Source organism: Bombina bombina, chromosome 1 (assembly GCF_027579735.1).
Source record: "Bombina bombina isolate aBomBom1 chromosome 1, aBomBom1.pri, whole genome shotgun sequence".
NCBI lineage: Eukaryota > Metazoa > Chordata > Amphibia > Anura > Bombinatoridae > Bombina > Bombina bombina.
In genome coordinates this window covers 913773511-913788055 of record NC_069499.1, presented here as the reverse complement: position 1 = coordinate 913788055, position 14545 = coordinate 913773511, and positions in this window count along the sequence as shown.

Sequence of the window (14545 nt, the reverse complement as noted above, 5' to 3'; positions counted from 1 at the left end):
TACAGTACTGGGTAGAGCTGACTGCTCACATGTCCCATCTGCTGACTACCTGAACCTTATATTAATGTGATGTGTATTAAATGAGACTGTACTCCATGCTGCCATCCTTTCATTATTGCAGGATCATTTCTACACCTCCCAACACCTTATTTAAAGCTGCAGTTGCGGTCCAACACTCACATTCCCTTTTATTTGCAGGGATTTCTGAGTTTATAGATACTGCCTGACAGTTCCATACAGCCTAGGAGCCATCTACCTAAGCCAGATGTTACAGGACTCGTATTTGGTACTTCCAACATACATCAGTATGATCCATCATATAAACATACTTAGTCACCAAAGTCTGATAAATATTGAATTGACTCAAGCACTGCTTATGCAGTATAATAAATCCCCAATGTCAGTTAAACAGTTCCATAGTTCATTGGGATCCACACAAGGGTTGAAAGTGAAGCCGTACACTCAAAATTAAACAATGTCTGTTTGATCCCCGTGAGAGGACAGAAGCAAACAAACCCCATTATGGCTATCTGATGAGGATTTATCTAAGTAGAATGTCAAGCATTTAACTTACCCCCCTCTTTACGGCCGCTCATGGCCCACTCCAGGGAACACCCAAGATGAACACTGAAAAGCTCCCCTTTGTTGAGGAATGTGATATTGTAAATTTGGATACACTAGCTTATGAAGGAAGGGTAGATGAACATATACCAGAGGTGCAGTTACCAACATTTAAATCAGCCTCTAGTTTCTATCCAATACAATGCAGAGGGGATGCATTAGAAATTTTCCAAGCGAGAGTTGAAAGGGACTTGACGTTACTACACCAGACCACCCCCAATAATCAGCATAATCTAAATTTCAAGGAAAGGGAAGCTCTGAAGAAGCTTCAAACCAATGAAGATTTGGTGATTAGGAATGCAGATAAGGGTGGCTCGGTGGTGGTAATTTCAAGAACCCAATTTGTTGCAGAAGCAGAAAGACAGCTGCTGAATAGTAGGTTCTATCAAGTTTTGAGAGGTGACCCGACCAACAAATACAAAAAAGAATTAGCACAGATCCTGGATGATGGCAGGGAATTAGGCATTTTGGATGGGTCTACCTGTGAGTTCCTCCAGGTAGAGAACCCAGTGATCCCCATTTTTAATCACTTACCAAAGGTTCACAAGTCCCTGGAGGGGGTCACGGGTAGACCCATCGTAAGTGGTATTGGATCTTTATTGGAAAGAACCTCACAGTGGTTGGACAGGTTATTACAACCCTTGGTAGGCAAATTAACTAGCTTTTTGCAGGACACAACACACGTTCTAAATTTGATGGAGAATATGGAATGGCAAGATTCAGACTTGTGGCTTACAATAGACGTCAAAGCCCTATATACCTCTATACCGCATAATAGGGGATTAGAGGCTATTGAATTTTTTCTGAGAAGACAAACTGGCTTTTTGGATGAGTTAATTGATTATGTACTAAGGGTTGTACAGTTTCTATTGACACACAACTATTTCTCCTTTGAGGGGGTGTTTTATCCCCAGAGATGCGGGACAGCAATGGGGGCGAAGTTTGTGCCCTCTTTCGCCAATCTCTATATGGGATGGTGGGAGCTGTCCCGCATCTATGGGGATGAGAACCCCTTCAGGAGAAATATCCAATTCTACCAGCGTTACATTGATGATCTGCTCCTGGTGTGGAGAGGCACAGGGGAAGAAGCCAAGTCTTTTGTGAATTGGTTAAATCACAACGACTTTGGGCTTGAGTTCACTTTTGAACTAAATAAACATCAGATAAATTTTCTGGAACTGACTTTGAGAGGTATTCCCGAGGTAGGAGTAGTTACTGAAGTCTTCAGAAAACCAATAACAGGCAATACTCTACTCCACACCAGGAGCAGCCACCCAAAACAGGTTTTTAGATCGGTTGCAAAGGGCCAGTTTACCCGACTGAAATGCAATTGCAGTGACTCTAAGTAGTATGAACTACATGCTGAAAAGTTAACTGATCGCCTGAAGGCAAGAGGGTACAAAATGTCTGAGATCAACAAAATTCAGAAGGAGGTATCCTCCTCTAGTAGAAAACAATTATTGGAGAAATCGGAAATAAATGTGTCCAATAGTGACCACATTTATTTTGTAACAGACTACAGTACCCAATACAATAAAATATGTCAAATAATAAGAAAACACTACAGACTACTAGCAGCAGATGACTCACTAGCCAGTGTGATAGAGCAAGGCTGTAAATGTTCCTTTAGAAAGGGAGTCACGATGGGCAATCTATTGGCCCCTACACAATTAAAAAGTAAACAGAGAGAACAAACAAGCTCTTGGCTTAGATGCAAGGGTGTTTTTAGGTGTCACAATTCTACATGCAAAGCATGTGAACACCTATTGACAGGCAATGGATTCAGATGCAGCGCAAAAGGCAATGAGTACAAACATGACAAATTCATGAATTGCAGAAATATTTTTGTAATTTACTTAGCAGGCTGTGTGGCATGCAATCTACAATATGTGGGCATGACCACAAGGGAGGCACGAGTTCGTATCAGGGAGCATTTATTGGATATCAAGGCGGGCCTTCTAACTACCCCCCTCGTCCAACATTTCAAATTGTTCCATAATAAAGATAACCCTTATTTTAAATGGACAATTATTGAGACTATAGATGCGGGGCGAAGAGGGGGAGATAGGGATTCTGTGCTTGCCAAAAAGGAGATATTTTGGATCTTCAAATTAAAAACAAGGTCTCCAACAGGCCTAAATTCGGCCTATGACCTCATCAATCATTGGATTTAGTATAGCACGCCTTAATATTTGAAACAATTATTTATTTAAATAATTTTCCAAACATCATTTATAAAATCTGTGATTCAGTCTGTATTAATAATTTAATATCTGAGGGTTATCAAGTGTATTCAAATGAACTATGACCATGGACATTTAATTTAGTCATATGGAAGCATAACTTAATATGGTCTCTTAAAAAGGGAAAGAGGGAAAAAATAAGTAAGTAACCCTTGTATTATAGTACTAGAATTTTAAAACAGATTGGTTTTGGGGGTAATCTTAGTGGTATTCAATATTGAGGGATGAAAATATTAGCCAACTAGCTTTAGTAAGCTTCATAAGCACTTTTGGAGCCTTAAAATACAAAATCAAGTAGGAATTTAGAAACTACAACTAGACAATTGTCAGGTATAAATTTAGAAATTTCTAATTTGATTATTAAGAAAGCGCGTATAATAGTGTCCCCCTTAGTTCACTTGATAAGCATTATTCACAATAACATTAGTAACATTACTTAGTTCACCAAATATTTAAGTTTTACATTTAAGCTTAGTCACAGAAAGATAGAGTTTTCTAAACATTACACTAGCAAATTGGTTTGTGTATTTAATGTTTGTTCTACCGGGAAGGAAGTAGTTAACCCGGCCACAGCCATTCAGCCAATAACATGTTTTTACCCCCTTTTTAAAGCCCAGAGTAAGAAGGGAGTGTATGAGCTATGATTACGGCATGTAGCCGAAACGCGTAAGCTTGTATCACTAGAGGGCTGTTTCCACCATTCTGTGACCTGTTTTACCTGAATAAATGCTATTTTTTAATTGACCTCACCTGCGACTCCTGAAATCTTTTTCTACGTTTGCTGCAACAAGCCGCAGTGGAGCCAGCAGGTGTACATCACCCTTGATGCCTAAGTTCCAGTCAGATTTGTAAGCATGAGGACCAGCGATTGAAACAAAGAATCAAGGACTCCTTACCCCCCATAAGCCGGTATCCGCCTGGTGACGTCACGCCTGTGAGCCGGGTGCATCAGAGTGCGACGCCAGTTCGAGCAGCCTGTTTGAGTGTGGAAGCTCCGGGCTAGATTTGCAGCGGCACATTGAGAAGTTTCACCGAAGGGCTCTAACTTACACAGGTGAATACACCGAGATGAGCGGCCGTGAAGAGGGGGGTAAGTTAAATGCTTGACATTCTACTTAGATAAATCCTCATCGGATAGCCACACTGGGGTTTGTTTGCTCCTGTCCTCTCATGGGGATCAAACAGAATTTGTAGACTGCCACAGGTTCCGCCACGCTATGAACATAGGTGGTATATAAAGAAACTATTACAGGGATCAAATGGGTAGAGGGTCCTGCCAAGAGTTGCACTGTTGTAGTCGGCTCTTATGAAGGTGAGCTACAAACAGCTGGGCTCATAGGCTTACATGCTATGTGGTTTAAAGGGACAGTCAACACCAGCATTTTTGTTGTTTTAAAAGATAGATAATCCCTTTATTACCCATTCCCCAGTTTTGCATAGCCAACACAGTTATAATTATACACGTTTTACCTCTGTTATTACCTTGTATCTAAGCCTCAGCAGACTGCCCCCTTATTTTAGATCTTTTGACAGACTTGCATTTTAGCCAATCAGAGCTGTCTCCATGGTAAATTCACGTGCATGAGCTCAATGTTATCTATATGAAACACGTGAACTAATGCCCTCTAGTGGTGAAAAACTATCAAAATGCATTTGATAGGTTTAGCTTTCAACTAAGAATACCAAAGAGAACAAAGCAAAATTGGTGATAAAAGTAAATTGTAAAGATGTTTAAAATGACATGCTCTATTTGAATCATGAAAGTTTTTTTGGACTTGACTGTCCCTTTAAGGGGATAGCAGTGGAGATAGGAAGGTTAGTGCAGGTTGTATGTGTACTTTAATAGTAGAGTCTTCAGGGAGCTGTTAAAGCTTTTAAAACTAGAGGAGAGTCTTGTTGAGCGAGGCAGAAAGTTCCATAAATTGGGAGCCAGTCTGGAGAAATCTTGTAAACGGGAATGTGAGGAGATAACAAGAGAGGAGGAGAGTAGGAAATCATGAGCAGAAGGAAGAAGACGGGAGGGAGCGTATCTGGAGACAAGGTCTGAGATGTAGGGGGGAGCAATGCAGTTGAGGGCTTTGTGTGTCAGAGTGATGTTGTGTTTAATCCTGGAAGCAAGAGTAAGCCAGTGAATGGATTGGCAGAGAGGTGCGGCAGATGAAGAGCAACATGTAAGGAAGATGAGCCTGGCAGAGACATTCATTATGGATTGTAAAGGAGCTAGGCAGGAGCTACGGAGACCAGAGACAATAGAGTTGCAATAGTTGAGGCGGGAAAGGATTAGAGAGTGGATTAAAATCTTAGTTGTGTTTTGTGTAAGGAAATGTCTAATTTTAGCGATGTTTTTAAGGTAGAAGCGGCAGGCTTTAGCCAAGGACTGAATGTGAGGAGTGAAAGAAAGATCTGAGTCAAGTGTGACCCTAAGACATCGGGCATGTGAGGTTGGGGTAATGATGGAGTTATCAACAGTTATAGAGACATGGGGGTGGAGATTTTGGAAGAAGGGTGGAAGATAACGAGCTCAGTTTTGGAGAGATTTAGCTTGAGGTAGTGAGAGGACATCCAAGATGAGATATGAGACAGTTAGTGACACGGGTTAGTAAGGGAGGAGATAGTTCTGGTGCAGAGAGGTAGATTGGGCATCGTCGACATACAAATGATAATGAAACCTGTGGGACTTTATTAAGGAACCTAATGAGGACGTGTAGATTGAGAAGAGAAGGGGACCGAGGACAGAGCCTTGCCATACCCCAACAGAAAGAGTTAACGGGGCAGATGATGCCCCAGAGAAGGCTACACTAAAGGTACGGTTAGACAGATAGGAAGAGAACCAAGCTGTGTCGCAGATGCCGTAGGAGTGGAGGGTATGGAGCAAAAGAGGGTGGTTGACAGTATCAAAGGCTGCAGACAGATCAAGTAGGATAAGTAGAGAGAAGTGGCCCTTGGGTTTTGCTGTAAGTAGGTCGTTGGTAACCTTAACAATTGCTGTCTCTGTTAAATGAAGGGGGCGAAATCCAGATTGCAGTGGGTCAAGGAGGGAGTTTAATGTAAGGAAAAGGGATAGACGTGCATATACTAGCTTTTCAAAAAGCTTTGAGGCAACAGGGAGTAGGAAAATAGGGCGGTAGTTGGATGGGGAGGTTGGATCGAGAGAAGGTTTTGTGAGGATAGGTGTGACTAATGCATGTTTAAGAGATGTGGGAACTATACTCCTGAGGGAGAGGTTGAAGATGTATGTGAGTATAGGGGTAAGGGTAGAAGAGAGGGAGGGGAGTAGTTGTGAGGGGATGGGGTCAAGGGAACAGGTAGTGAGGTGAGAGGATAGTATAAGGGCAGAAACTTCTTCCTCTGTAACAGGGGAGCTAGATTTATGGCTTTGTGGGTTTTGGATGATTGTGAGCTTTTGAGGGGGTGGGGGACCGGTAGTATGTTGAGAGCTGATTTAATTTCTGATGCAATCGATTTTGTTGTTGAATAAGTTGGCAAAATCTTGAGCTGAGAGAAAAGTTGTGGTAGGAGGTGGGGGTGGGCGGAGAAGAGTATTAAATGTGGAGAATAGACGTTTTTGGGTTTGAAGTAATGTTGCTTATACAGGGAGTGAAGAATTATTAGGCAAGTTGTATTTTTGAGGATTAATTTTATTATTGAACAACAACCATGTTCTCAATTAACCCAAAAAACTCATTAATATCAAAGCTGAATATTTTTGGAAGTAGTTTTTAGTTTGTTTTTAGTTTTAGCTATTTTAGGGGGATATCTGTGTGTGCAGGTGACTATTACTGTGCATAATTATTAGGCAACTTAACAAAAAACAAATATATACCCATTTCAATTATTTATTTTTACCAGGGAAACCAATATAACATCTCAACATTCACAAATATACATTTCTGACATTCAAAAACAAAACAAAAACAAATCAGTGACCAATATAGCCACCTTTCTTTGCAAGGACACTCAAAAGCCTGCCATCCATGGATTCTGTCAGTGTTTTGATCTGTTCACCATCAACATTGCGTGCAGCAGCAACCACAGCCTCCCAGACACTGTTCAGAGAGGTGTACTGTTTTCCCTCCTTGTAAATCTCACATTTGATGATGGACCACAGGTTCTCAATGGGGTTCAGATCAGGTGAACAAGGAGGCCATGTCATTAGATTTTCTTCTTTTATACCCTTTCTTGCCAGCCACGCTGTGGAGTACTTGGACGCGTGTGATGGAGCATTGTCCTGCATGAAAATCATGTTTTTCTTGAAGGATGCAGACTTCTTCCTGTACCACTGCTTGAAGAAGGTGTCTTCCAGAAACTGGCAGTAGGACTGGGAGTTGAGCTTGACTCCATCCTCAACCCGAAAAGGCCCCACAAGCTCATCTTTGATGATACCAGCCCAAAACAGTACTCTACCTCCACCTTGCTGGCGTCTGAGTCGGACTGGAGCTCTCTGCCCTTTACCAATCCAGCCACAGGCCCATCCATCTGGCCCATCAAGACTCACTCTCATTTCATCAGTCCATAAAACCTTAGAAAAATCAGTCTTGAGATATTTCTTGGCCCAGTCTTGACGTTTCAGCTTGTGTGTCTTGTTCAGTGGTGGTCGTCTTTCAGCCTTTCTTACCTTGGCCATGTCTCTGAGTATTGCACACCTTGTGCTTTTGGGCACTCCAGTGATGTTGCAGCTCTGAAATATGGCCAAACTGGTGGCAAGTGGCACGCTTGACTTTTCTCAGTTCATGGGCAGTTATTTTGCGCCTTGGTTTTTCCACACGCTTCTTGCGACCCTGTTGACTATTTTGAATGAAACGCTTGATTGTTCGATGATCACGCTTCAGAAGCTTTGCAATTTTAAGAGTGCTGCATCCCTCTGCAAGATATCTCACTATTTTTGACTTTTCTGAGCCTGTCATGTCCTTCTTTTGACCCATTTTGCCAAAGGAAAGGAAGTTGCCTAATAATTATGCACACCTGATATAGGGTGTTGATGTCATTAGACCACACCCCTTCTCATTACAGAGATGCACATCACCTAATATGCTTAATTAGTAGTAGGCTTTCGAGCCTATACAGCTTGGAGTAAGACAACATGCATAAAGAGGATGATGTGGTCAAAATACTCATTTGCCTAATAATTCTGCACTCCCTGTATAGATTAAGGGCAGAATAGTAAAAGTTCAAGATGAACTTATAGTGAAGAAAGTTAGCATAACTCCGAGATATCCTCCAGTGTCGCTAAGCAGTACAGGAACATCTGCATAGGTACGGTGTCAGAGGAGTATGCCAGGGCTGAGGATGAGTGTATGTTTTCGGAGCTATGGTAGATGGGGCCAGATTATCAAGGACCGATGTAAGGGTGGAGTTATAGTGGCAGATGGATTCATCAGGACAGGAAAATGAGGGGATGGAAGAGAGAAGAGTTTCGAGAGAGCTAGCGAGCTGTTGCTGATCTAATGACTTGATACTTCTGTGAAGTTTAGTGTGAGGGGTAGAAGGAGGGAGAGTTTTAGGGAGGGAGGTGATGTTACAAGGTGGTGGTGAGGAGGTGGTGGTCATAAAGAGGAAAAGGTGAGTTTGTGAAGTTTGAGATAGTGCATCAATAGCTAAAAATCAGATCAAGGGAGTGACCATCTTTGTGAGTGGGAGAGTCAGTCCATTGTGACAGGCTGAACGTGGAAGTGAGTTGCAGAAGTTGTTTTGCATAGGAGGCAGTGGGATTACCAACAGGGAGGTTGAAGTCACCGAGAATGAGGGCAGGGGTATCAGTAAGGTAGCCAGGTGACAAAGTGATCTAGAAATAGAGTTGCGGAGCCAGGATGGCGATATATGACTGCAACGCATATAGAAAGTAAAATACCAACACCACCTCCATGTCTATTGCCAGACCTAGGAGTGTGGCTGAAGTAGAGACCCCCATCTGACAGTGCAGCAGTCGAGGCAGTGTCTGAAGGAGAGAGCCAGGTTTTTGTGAGAGCCAGAAGATTGAGAGAGTGGGAGATAAAGAGGTCATGGATAGAAGTGAGCTTGTTGCAAACAGAGCGAGAGTTCCAAAGTGCGCAAGTGAGGGGGGTGGTGGCTTTAGATGCAAGAGGAATGAGATTAAGGTTTCCAGAGTTTTGTTTTTTAAGTCTATTGAAGGGCACACATGGGTGTGCAGGGCAAGGAAGTTGTGGGGGAACCAGGATTAGGGGAGATGTCGCCAGCAGCTAGTATGAGCAAGAGGGAGAGTGACATGAGATGCAGATTTGCAGTAGTTTTTTTGTTTTTGTGATGAGTTGCAAGGGGGAGAGAGGGTCTTTAGGAATGTGTGAAGATCATGAAATCAAAAGTAAGGTGAGGTTAAGAGAGATGGACTAATGAGCAGTGCAGGTGGTGAGGTGTAAGGAGTAATTGAGTAAAGTAGTTAAAAGGGCTTTTTGCGGGGCATTGCCCCAAAGTAATCAGCTCTTTTACCTGTAAAAAAAGAAATACACCCCCCCAACATTACAACCCACCACCCACCCAATCCCCCCTTAATAAAACCTAACACTACCCCCTTGAAGATCACCCTACATTGAGCCGTCTTTACCCAGCCGGGCACATGTGGTCATCCGATCGGGGCAGAAGAGGACATCCGGACCGGCAGAAGTCTTCATCCAAGCGGCATCTTCTATCTTCTTCTATCCGATGAGGAGCGGCTCCATCTTGAAGACATCCGACGCGGAGCATCCTTCCAGCACGACAACTACTCGACGAATGACGGTTCCTTTAAATTAAGTCATCCAAGATGCCGTCCCTCAAATTCCGTTTGGCTGATAGGATTCTATCAGCCAATCGGAATTAAGGTAGGAAAAATCGAATAGGATTGACCTCGCATTCTATTGGCTGATCCAATCAGCCAATCGGATTGAACTTCAATCCGATTGGCTGATTAAATCAGCCAATCGGATTTTTCCTACCTTAATTCAGATTAGCTGATAGAATCCTATCAGCCAATCGGAATTCGAGGGACGCCATCTTGGATGACGTCATTTAAAGGAACCGTCATTCGGCGAGTAGTCATCGTGCTGGAAGGATGCTCCTCGTTGGATGTCTTCAAGATGGAGCCGCTCCTCGTCAGATGGAAGAAGATAGAAGATGCCGCTTGGATGAAGACTTCTGCCGGTCTGGATGTCCTCTTCTGCCCGGATAGAATGAAGACTTCTGCCGGTTTGGATGTCCTCTTCTGCCCCGATCGGATGAAGACTTCTGCCCCGATCGGATGACCACTTGTGCCCGGCTGGGTGAAGATGGCTCAAGGTAGGGTGATCTTCAAGGGGGTAGTGTTAGGTTTTATTAAGGGGGGGTTGGGTGGGTTTTAGAGTAGGGGTGTGTGGGTGGTGGGTTGTAATGTTGGGGGGGTATTGTATTTTTTTTACAGGTAAAAGAGCTGATTACTTTGGGGCAATGCCCCGGCAAAAAGCCCTTTTAAGGGCTATTTGTAATTTAGTATATGGTAGGGCATTTTATTATTTTAGGGGGCTTTTTTATTTTATTAGGGGGCTTAGATTAGGTGTAATTAGTTTAAACTTCTTGTAATTTTTTTTATTTTCTGTAATATAGTGTTTGTTTTTTGTACTATAGTTTATTTTATTTAATTGTATTTAATTTGAGCTAATTGTAGTTAATTTATTTAATTAACTGAATGGTAGTGTAGTGTTAGGTGTAATTGTAACTTAGGTTAGGTTTTATTTTACAGGTATATTTGTAATTATTGTAACTAGGTAGCTATTAAATAGTTATTAACTATTTAATAACTATTGTACCTAGTTAAAATAAATACAAAGTTGGGGGGGGGGCGTGTCTGACCACTGACCAAGATGGCTGCTGTTTAAGTGTGTCTGCATCTGGGAGCCCATGTAACTGCTGTATATCTCCCTGTAGACCTCTAAATCCTTCTCTTTCAAAGAGCAGAAAGATAAGTAACACCTATAGAAAAGTTTTATGTGACTTTTATATACATCTGAAAACAAGAAGACCTGCATAGAGAAGGTGCGCAGCAGAGGCCTATAGCGGCCTGTGCCTTTCTCTACCCCTCCAAGTTTCTGATAAGTCAGTCCGTCCAGCCAGTTGTGCTGAAGAATGTTCACACCTTAGTACACTGTACTGTGACTGTACTCAACATGGATGAACAGTCCTGCTGTACAATTAAGGAGCTTATATGTACATGTTTATCTAGATTCGAGGAGGAGCTGATCAATACTATACGCTGCTGTGCATACGAGATTCCTAATATAGGCAAAATTGATCTAATCAAAACTAGCTACCCGAGATCGGATCCAGATCTTCTATACCAAAGAGCCATGGAGACGGAAGATATTGGCCCAGAAGAGACGGCAAGAAAAATCAATGACCCACAGTCCTTTACCATAGCCCTACCAATATAGAAAGTGTGGCAGGGTATAGAGCCTGCAACAATATGGAATGAGGCGAAGTTGATGCCTTTCTTATGCCAAAAATCTATGTCTGCACAGGACTGGGGCCGACCAGACTTACCTATAGTCCTTTCCTCTCCAAGGGTTGGAGTGGCACTGGAACTTACAGCAATGCGGCCAATCGTGATTGCTAACTTAGCAGCAAGGAGATATGGCGTTGCTGCTAGCCTTAGTGCTAAGTGTGCACTGATCCGGAGGGCTCAATGGCGGCAAGTTGGGAAGACAGACACAATCTCGGAGGTAGAACCAATTTCACTTAGTCAGAACAATTGTACATCGGAGATTACCTCCCGAGGATCAAGGCTGACCGCATGTTGCTCTTGGCAAACCGAGGAGATTAGTCCTATGGTCAGGGGCTGGCGCGCTATTACCAAGACCGGAGTAGGCTGAAGCTCCTATGGGGACACTATATTGAGCTCCTGCTGGAACTACTAGGCGCTGGACATATTAATCTTGCAGTTTGAAAGTGCTACTTATTTGTGAGATGGTAACCTGTTTTTATGCCATGACGTGAGGAAATAATTAGCCTTCTGTTTTACAAACCAGAGATAGCTGTAATGTGTATTAGCTCTGACCCTTTATTTTACTATTGAACGTGCTGTATGAATGCTAGTATCACTTGTATTAACAATGTGACCTCTTAGGCTGCTCTTATATTATATATTTTTTCTTTATCCTAATATGTTGTGGACCCATATCAGACTTCCCTTCTATTCTACTATCTGTAGCCCAGTGATCATGTGATAGAAGATCTAAGCGGCCCACGAATAATGCCATACTTATTTTTTTTTTTTTAAATGATGTTCAGAATGGGTTTTTTTTTCTCCCTCCACATATTACGATTAGTCTCATTTACATCTTTATATAACCTTGACTGTATGTGTGTTTGGGTTTCAGTTCATGGTTTCACTGTAGACATAGGTTAAGGAGCTGATCAGAACCCTGCATCTATGGGCTGACATACTCAACATACATATAGTTGATAACCCTTGTCTAGTTATAAATTTTAGCATAGTCCTATGAGCTCCTATACATATGTCAGTTATCTAGGCTAGGGGGTTGTGGAGATATACAGACCTTTAAACTAGGAAGATTGCAACTTTAGATGTGTTAGAGAAAGATCAAGTTCCTTTTTAGATTCTCCCAGATGTAAGTCTTTATTTAGAGTGTTTCCTAAGGGGCAAAGTGATCATATATTCCATGTTTTTTTTAGGCTATCTATTTATCTATTGTTCACTACGACATTATATAGCATGTGAAAGAAGTATACCCCATACAGAAGCTGGGTCCCAGTTAGTATGAAGCTCAAATAGTACTCATTATATGGTTTTATGTTACTCCAGTGGGCTGGGTTTGCATGCCCCCCTCCCCCTATAAATCCCAGCAATTATCTCAACGTAGACCTTGTGGGACACTCCCCAGTATGTAAAAAGAGCTTACCAGCTCAGGTTTATAAGAGCAACTGCTAATTTTTTTTCTCTTTAACCCTTCCAGTCGTGTAGGACTATATCTACAACCCCATTACATTTACAGTCTCCTCTATATATAAGTGTATGGCGTATTATAACCGGCCTTACCTTATAGTTGGTTTATTAGATCTTAGCCCTTTGTAGGTGATCATTAATATTTCTTTTATATGAGCTGTACATATAAGATGTGTTTCAGTTATGATTAGGAGGTCCAAAAGTGACCTAAATATTTGAAGTATAAGACATAGTATTGATTACTATGTTAAAATCGTCTTTAACAGGTCTATAAGGGACCTGATATTAATACAATCCTTCTGTAATTTTCTTGTTTCTATATATAATAGATGTATTGGAGGCCCAAAAGTGGCTTCACTTTTGTCACAGGAGGTAGAAACTTGAAGATTAGTGTGGGATAGTTTCTACTTTATTAGAACATACTATAATTATTTAGAACTACTGGCTGAGTTATTGCTTTCTATTTTAGTGTCTATGTATGCATTTATCTGCTTATATGCCATTCCATGGTCCAATGTATTCTATTGTCCAGGTATTCATTTATATATCCATATGCCATCCCATTGTTATGGAATATATTATCTGCTAGTTTGTGATATTACATGTGATTTCTTAATCCTCAATAAAAATATTTGAAAAAAATAAATACAAAGTTGCCTGTAAAATAAAAATAAATCCTAAAATAGCTACAATGTAATTATTAATTATATTGTAGCTATCTTAGGGTTTATTAAGTATTTAGTTTTAAAAAGGAATAATTTAGTTAATAATAGTAATATTATTTAGATTTATTTAAATAATAATTAAGTTAGGGGAGTGTTAGGGTTAGGGTTAGACTTAGGTTTAGGGGTTAAAGGGACATTAAACACTAAATACATGCTAGATAGAATGATGCATTCAAAGAAAAGATTAGTCCATGACTAACATGTAGATGTATGATTTAAAGTTTCATTAGTTGTTTAAAAAGTGACAAAATAAGTGTAAAGTTTTAGTGCCTATAAAACACTGGGAGCTGCCATGTTGTAACTTGTGTTACCTTCTCTGCTGTGGCCAATTAGAGAAAGTTATAAATAGGTCACTAGAGTGTGCAGCCAATGGTTGTGCTAGATTTAACAGTGTTCTGCACTTCCATTTCTAACAGGAACTGAAAAGCTCACAATTTCAGAATGGAATTACAGGCAAAGAGGACAAAATAAATAATGAAAGTATATTGCAGAGTTGTTTTATTATACACAATTTATCATTTTATATTACCATCTCAACGTGTTTAATGTCCCTTTAATAACTTTATTATAGTGGCGGCGACGTTGGCGGTGGCAGATTAGGGCTTAATACATTTAATAGGCTATGTGGGCTACGGCGCTTTAGGGGTTAATACTAGGATAGGTTTATTGCGGTGTGGGCTATGGCGGTTTAGGGGTTAATACAGTTTATTAGTTATTGCGGTGGGGGGTTGTGGTTGACAGGTAGATAGACATTGCACATGCGTTAGGTGTTAGTTTATTTTTGCAGGCATTTTAGGGCGTTACGGTGCTCCCATACTCAGCGCAAGGCCTTCTATGGCTGCTTTTTATGGCGAGGTGAAAATGGAGTAAGATTTCTCAATTTTTGCCACGTAAGGCCTTGCGCTGGATATTGGATACCGATTTATGACGCAGTCCCATGTTAGCTTATGGGAGTAAAAATTGCGAGCGACGGGTGAAATATACGGCCGTAACTTGTATGCTACGCCGTATATGTAGTACCAAAAACG